The 6,648-nt window shown below is 29.0% G+C and overlaps 1 long non-coding RNA gene across 1 annotated transcript; it reads right to left on the bottom strand.

The window, feature by feature from the left end:
• Positions 1 to 3,322: 3,322 nt before the first annotated feature.
• Positions 3,323 to 5,648, bottom strand: LOC136795120 (uncharacterized). Its single transcript, XR_010842670.1, has 3 exons — positions 5,560 to 5,648; positions 4,526 to 4,627; positions 3,323 to 3,467 (listed from the first exon to the last, which is right to left on the bottom strand). It is a non-coding gene; the product is annotated as an uncharacterized lncRNA (long non-coding RNA).
• Positions 5,649 to 6,648: the final 1,000 nt, after the last annotated feature.

The following is a 6,648-nucleotide window of genomic DNA, read 5'->3' as shown; positions in this document are numbered from 1 at the left end:
GTGAATACAGAAATATTGCAAACAATTTTAGATGGTAAAGTCTGCAATATATTGTTGCTAACCCAATTTATACATTACCATAGCTTAGATATAACATGACTTAGAAAGTCGCACGGAGTTGCAGAAAAGTTATTTTGAAAATTCAAATGTATACTCAAAGCAACAATATTGTGCAAGAACGAAACAATCTTTGATGGTTTATTACAAGCTTCTTGATGTTAAGGGCTTTAAACAAAAATTATTTGATCTCACTGTAACAGCTTGCAATATATTCTAAAACAGGAGTTATTCCTGACAGACATCTGTCATACAAATTGTGGTGCATTTGCAGTTAGTTCATACTACTACAAACCTGTTAAGGAATTTATTTCAAATGTCGGAATAACCGAAGAACAAACAAATACTGCTTTACTAAACAAAATGAACTATACAATATACACTTCTCAATATATACTTCATACTAAACAATATATACTTCTCAATAAACAAATACTGCATGATTAAAAAAAATTAACTATACTTCTCAATAAACAAATACTACTTTATAAAACAAAATGAACTGTACTGCTCTATAAAAAATCATGAAATAACTTGCAAGTACAAAATTCTACATTAAAAAACAAATAAATATTTTATTTTATGTATAGTTGTAGAAGATGGTCTAGGTCGCGATCAAGAAAATTAATTAAGAAGTTCATGTGATTTTTATATATATATACTGTAACTGTACTTATTTTTATTTCTTTTTAGATAATTTTCTTAATTTACATAATTCTTAACCTTATCTAAATTTACTTTTTTGTATCTTATTATTCTACATTCTCAAAATATTTTTAGTCTTTTTGGTATCTTTTTAGCCCTGATGAAGCACTACAAAATAGGGCGAAAAGTTGGCAAAATAGGTGTAAACTATTTTGTGTTCCTTTTTGACTGAACCCCTGACCATCTCCTTCATAATTAAGAAATAGTTTCAACTGTTTCTTACATATTATATTTATTTATTTTTTATATTATATTCAACTATCTAACATTTTTACCCACCTTGCAATTATGATTGCTGTAAGTGTGTTGATGGAATAAATAAATGAAATTTGAATTGAAGACGAAGGAAGCATGGATTTTAGCGAGGCTCGCTGCAGGCTATAATTTCCTTTGGTATGATCCTCAAACCATTTTGTTTAGGTAGTACATATATTCTGTCCTAATCTATCTAGGTATCCTTGTTAGTGAATGCTGATCTTTGTTAGCAGAAAAAATAGTAGATTACTGTGTGATACAAGTATTCCCCAGGTTTGATTGTTGGGGTTTGTTACTCGAATTACTTATAATCCACTTGTTTGGATTAATTCATAACAAATTTCATAAGGGGGCATCCCCAAACAATTACTATATTTAATTACAACCTATTTTGAATTTTAACGCCTATAGTAGACTTAGGGTAGGACAAATTACAAGTATCCTTTTTTTGAATTGAAACTATCCTTAGTAAATTGGGATGACTTTACCAGGAGCTTATTTTACAGCTATAAGGGCAAGAATCTATAATTTCCTTCAGGTGAATAGTGTGGATGATATTAGCTTGTAGCCTCCTTATCAATTATTAATCACTCATTTTTAATGTGAAAGAGAGGGAAGTATCAGGAGCTATTTTGAAAAATAACTGAAAGGTTAGACAATTTAAGGGTAGCTGATATCTCTGCTTATTTGGAAATAAATAAAAAAATTCTACCCTTCTGGCCATCACGGAAGATAATGCATGTCAGTATACTATTATAATTAGATGGCTTGTTGTACCTTAAAAGAGTGACTGATTAAAAAATAAATGTATAGATCAAAATAAAACCAGATTGGGATTTGTAAGAACCGAAAATGTCAGACAAATTTTGATTTAAATCTGTAAAAAATCCAGCAGATTGATGCCAAGAAGATAAGCACTTAATAAGCCTTATTAATGGAGACATAATCCAACAAATAGGACAAAAGTGTTAATAATGAACTAAGTGCCACAGTTCATTCAGATACTAGATTTTTTATATGCTTGCTAATTTAGATTATAGTGAAGGCTTCTTAAAATAGCTGTGTGGAGTTATTTTAAGTAAGATATAGTATTAAATTACATCAGATCAAGCTCTGTGAAATTAGCAATGCATTATAAATCAAAATGTTTAAATACACTCTCATGTATTTAATGATTAACTGAATGTTTATTTTGGTGGTTAACCTCATGCTAAATCATGATCTTTAAATTTAAGTTCTCTTATTCTAAATACACATATCAAAAAAGTTTTGCATCGCCTCTTTTTTTCATAAGAGTAGTAAGTTACAGCAAAGGCAGCTTTTGGTCTCAGCACCACATTGTTAGGGAATAACAAAGAGGAGTTTCTGGATTGTACTTCATGTTACCTAACTCCTTGAATTATTACCTTTTAGAGTTTAGCAAAAGCGGTGGCGATGCATGCCTGTTTTTGTTTTTTTTACTCATATAATTATAAAATATTGAGTTTATAACAACTTACTGACTTCTTGAGACAAAGTGTTTATTTTACAATAGCCCTCAATACCATAAAGTAAGAAAAAGATTCCTTCAGCATCTAAAATAAATGTTAAGCAGTTGACATCATTCGAACAATACCAATATAATCAATCCATGTAAATATAATGGCTGAATGAAAAATACTAAACCGGAGTTTTCTGATCCACTTTAAACTAGTCTCTTACCTGCAGTAAGTAAGTTGTATTTTTTTTTTATATAATTATTTAACTCAAAATATACACTGTATTATTATAATTATGGTCATATACCTAAGATTGATTACCTTCCCATTTTATCTGAGTAACTAGAATATAGTATGGTATAATAGATAAAGCAATAAATACACCCAAAACAAAAATATTCATGTGCGTATTATGGTAGCAGCAATTGAAACAGTAAGTACCTAAATTACAGTGCTCATAAAACTTTAAATTGCAGGAAAATACTTTCTTCTAATATAAAATTTTCAGGATTGATAATAATTGGATCAGTTACTGAATAAAGATGACCAAGTAGCAAAATACGGTACGATATTTCTCCGGTTGAGGAGCAGAAAAAAGTAAATAATAATAAATAACAACAAAAGGTAAAAATAATTATAAAGAATAAATAACAATTGAGTAGGGAGTCCATTATTAAATGAATAACATTTATACATAAATTGATAGTTTATACTATTCAATTAAAATTGCTAAATATAAAAAAAAGAAATTTAAGTAATAAAATGAATGATACACTTTAAGTAAATATTATTGATTTCACAGTGAATTTTTCTTACCAAAAGAAATGTTTCTAGATGTATTGTAAAAATATGGCCACCATTAAGTTTGAAATGAGCCTTTGTAAATGTTTCAAATACATTTAATGATTTCTTTACTTTGAGATTACTCTGATACCATTTACTTGCATATATTCCTCTATGTATTTCATCACTCTAAAAAAAAATTTATATTTATTGTTAAAAAATATACTTAATGCTGTAAATAATTATGTAATAGATGTCATTAATTAAAATTCAATATCTACTCAAGCTAGGCCAAATATGACAGGTTATTCTTCTGGTTCCTAACCTATTTGGACTCAAGACTTTGAGGTATTTCTTCACTGTGTCACTACAGCCTAAAGTTATATTTAATGTTAGCGTTAAAGGCGTAGAAAAAAATATGCATGTGCTCCTAGCACATTACAAGTAAAATTTTAAAGATTTCTACCAATTTTAGTATTTCATGTATAGAAATCAAATTCAATTGAAGGAAATGTCTCTTAATTAAATGAAATTTCTATTTTATTAAATAAATATTTTATAAGGAGACGAGTGATGGGGATGCAGTCGGTGAAGATCACAAATAAGTAAAAACTTATTTATTAGAGGTAACATATTTTGGCCGGATTTTCAAGCCTTCATCAGGGTGAAGAAAAAAAAACAAGATAACTACGATAATGAATGAATGAAATTACAGAATAATTAGAAAATAACAGAGAGTATGGATAAATAAATAATGTTGAAAGAAAATGAATAGTCCAAATATTGTGAGAAGATAGAAGTTTTATAAGAATTTTTTTTTTTTTTTAATTATACATGAATTATATAAAAAAAAACTGTTTTTTCTTGAAATCAATTTTCATTTTAAACCATTTTATGAGATTTTGTGTTGTTAGTTACATGAGTTAATTTGTGAAATGAAATGGTGCTGGGGCACATTAATGAATTAATAAATATTTTATAAGGGATTTGGTAGCTCATTGGTAAGGCACTGAGCTACAAATTTCAAGGATCCGGGTTCGAATATGGCTGTGGCAGATAATCATTTTCTGTTTCATTGTTACTGTGACTCAGCCCTGTGGGTTTGGGACTACCAGTGATGAAAATAGATAATGATCATAAATTAATACTCCATTAATGAGTACTAATCAGAAGATATTTAAAGACTATAATAAAAATTACCATGTTTGAAGGGCTATGAAATAAATCTAGTTAAAAGATATACTTACATGTTGGGATATTTCTTCGCCTAGCCAACAATAAATATAAAGCTGCATATATGTTGCTGATATTATCATCACAAATTTTGGGACATCCATTAAATCATCAATCTGTAAATTTCAAATAACTGTTAAGTATGGTTACTCTGCAAACATAAATTATCTTTACATAAATTATACAAAGCTTATCTCCTATTTTACTACCACGTAGAACAATTAAATAATTGTCACAAACCTTAATAAATCAGCAAAAGTGGGTACCTCGTAACTCTCAAATTCTAACTCTTCAAAAGAAAACATTATAGTTTTATCATCTTACAGTGTATTTTTTTAAACGGTCTGTACCAGTAATTGTTTTACTTACTATTAAGCTGAACAAAATACAATTAATTTCCTTACATAATATTTACAAAAAAAACAAACTCTAAATCAACTATGTTTTGGGCTTATGCGGATCGGATTCACACTTTTACTAATGATATTATTTGTAAGAATTAGCTCAATGACTTTTCATAATTAGTTGCTAAAAAAATAGATACAGTATTAGGCTATAGAGGATCTAGACCCTTTTTTATTTTATTATTTCCTTCCTGCCCATTACTGACAAATCGGAGGGGAAAGTCCTCCAACTCTATTCTAACCAGAGTGGGAGTGTCAAGTTTGCCTTTGTTGTGAGACAATCAGAAAATAAAAACATGTCCAAGGTCGACCAATGTCCTTGCAGTTATGAAGTTGCTAAGATAATGCCTTAGATCTCTTACTTACAGTGGCCTCTGACCTTGTATAGGCCATAGGTAATACATTATTCCCATCACAAAAGAGCGCAGATCGCAATAAATATGATTGGACTAAAGCTGGTGGTTCAGATACCATGCAACTGGTCCTTCAATCCCAGTATACCATCTATCCCTGACTTACCCTACTATATTCAAGCTCTTTTAATACTATTATCCCTTACGACTATGTTAGTTTTAAGATTTAATGAAATTTAAAAAAATACGTATGTTTATTAGTTATTAATAAATAAATGTGAAAAGAACTACCTTTGAAGCTGCGTAAAAACACATTGTCGACACTATTGTTGTCTGAAGTACTTGGATTAGAAATATATCGGTAAGAAGCTTATCGAATTCCCTGATCAGCCTTTAAATGTAAAACAATGTAATTATTAATAAAATAAAATTTATTTTGTTAATGATGAAATAAAATAAGTTTAATAAGATGTATTAGTTATTACTAATGATATTAGACATTCCCATAGATTGGAGTTTGGGTTCATTTTCAGAATGTAAAAGTACTTATTTCAAGCAGAAATAAATTAGAGGTACTTTCTAAAGTACTCATCCAAATAATAAATATTTTATGTATTAATGAAATAAGCTATGACTGGGTCACACTTTTGTCTTGTAACTCTCTGGTGAGGTAGCAGGCTTGGAAAAGAACGAGAAAGATAGTTTTTAAAAAAAGTTTAATATACATTAATATATTAAAAATTTTAAAAATATATTCATTTTTATGAAAATTGAGAAGTAAAAACCATTTATTATTTTATTAATTCTACAATTTACTTTCATCTGACCATCATACTCCTAATTTTAACATTTCAAATCGAAGATTATAGTCACAATAAGTAAGTTGGAGACAGTAGCAACAACTGATGTATTATCGAAATTAAAGCATAGTTCAGGTTTAAAGAATGTTCTGACAATTTAGAGGCAAATGGGTTACAGGAGTTAATAGAAGTTTTGTGCTGGAAAATGCGGTTCTTAAGCTGATTCTTAGTTTCGCCGATATAGAAGGAATTAGAACAAGGTATCTGATAAACTACATTTGAATGGTGTAAAAAAGGAATAGGGTCTTTTAATTTGGAAAAAAGATAGGAAATTTTGTTGTGGAACTTCAAGCCAAGACGTAGGGTGAGAATAGTGGATCTTAAGAATTTTTGAATATTGGCAGAAAGAATGGGGATATATGGAAGGGATCTGTATTGAAACAGAGCTGGAGTGGGTTGAGAACAGGAGGGACAGGAGTAACATGGTTAATGTAAGAATCAAGTAGTTTGTATGTCACTTTATGAGAGAAATTGTTGTAGAATAGGATCTGTTTAATACGTTATATGTTGGTCTGGTGAT

The sequence above is a fragment of the Halyomorpha halys genome, unplaced genomic scaffold, assembly GCF_000696795.3.
Source record: "Halyomorpha halys isolate HHAL.00 unplaced genomic scaffold, Hhal_1.1 Scaffold825.1, whole genome shotgun sequence".
Lineage (NCBI taxonomy): Eukaryota > Metazoa > Arthropoda > Insecta > Hemiptera > Pentatomidae > Halyomorpha > Halyomorpha halys.
The sequence above is the reverse complement of the archived record's forward strand: the minus strand, read 5'-3'. Positions and strand labels throughout refer to the sequence as shown.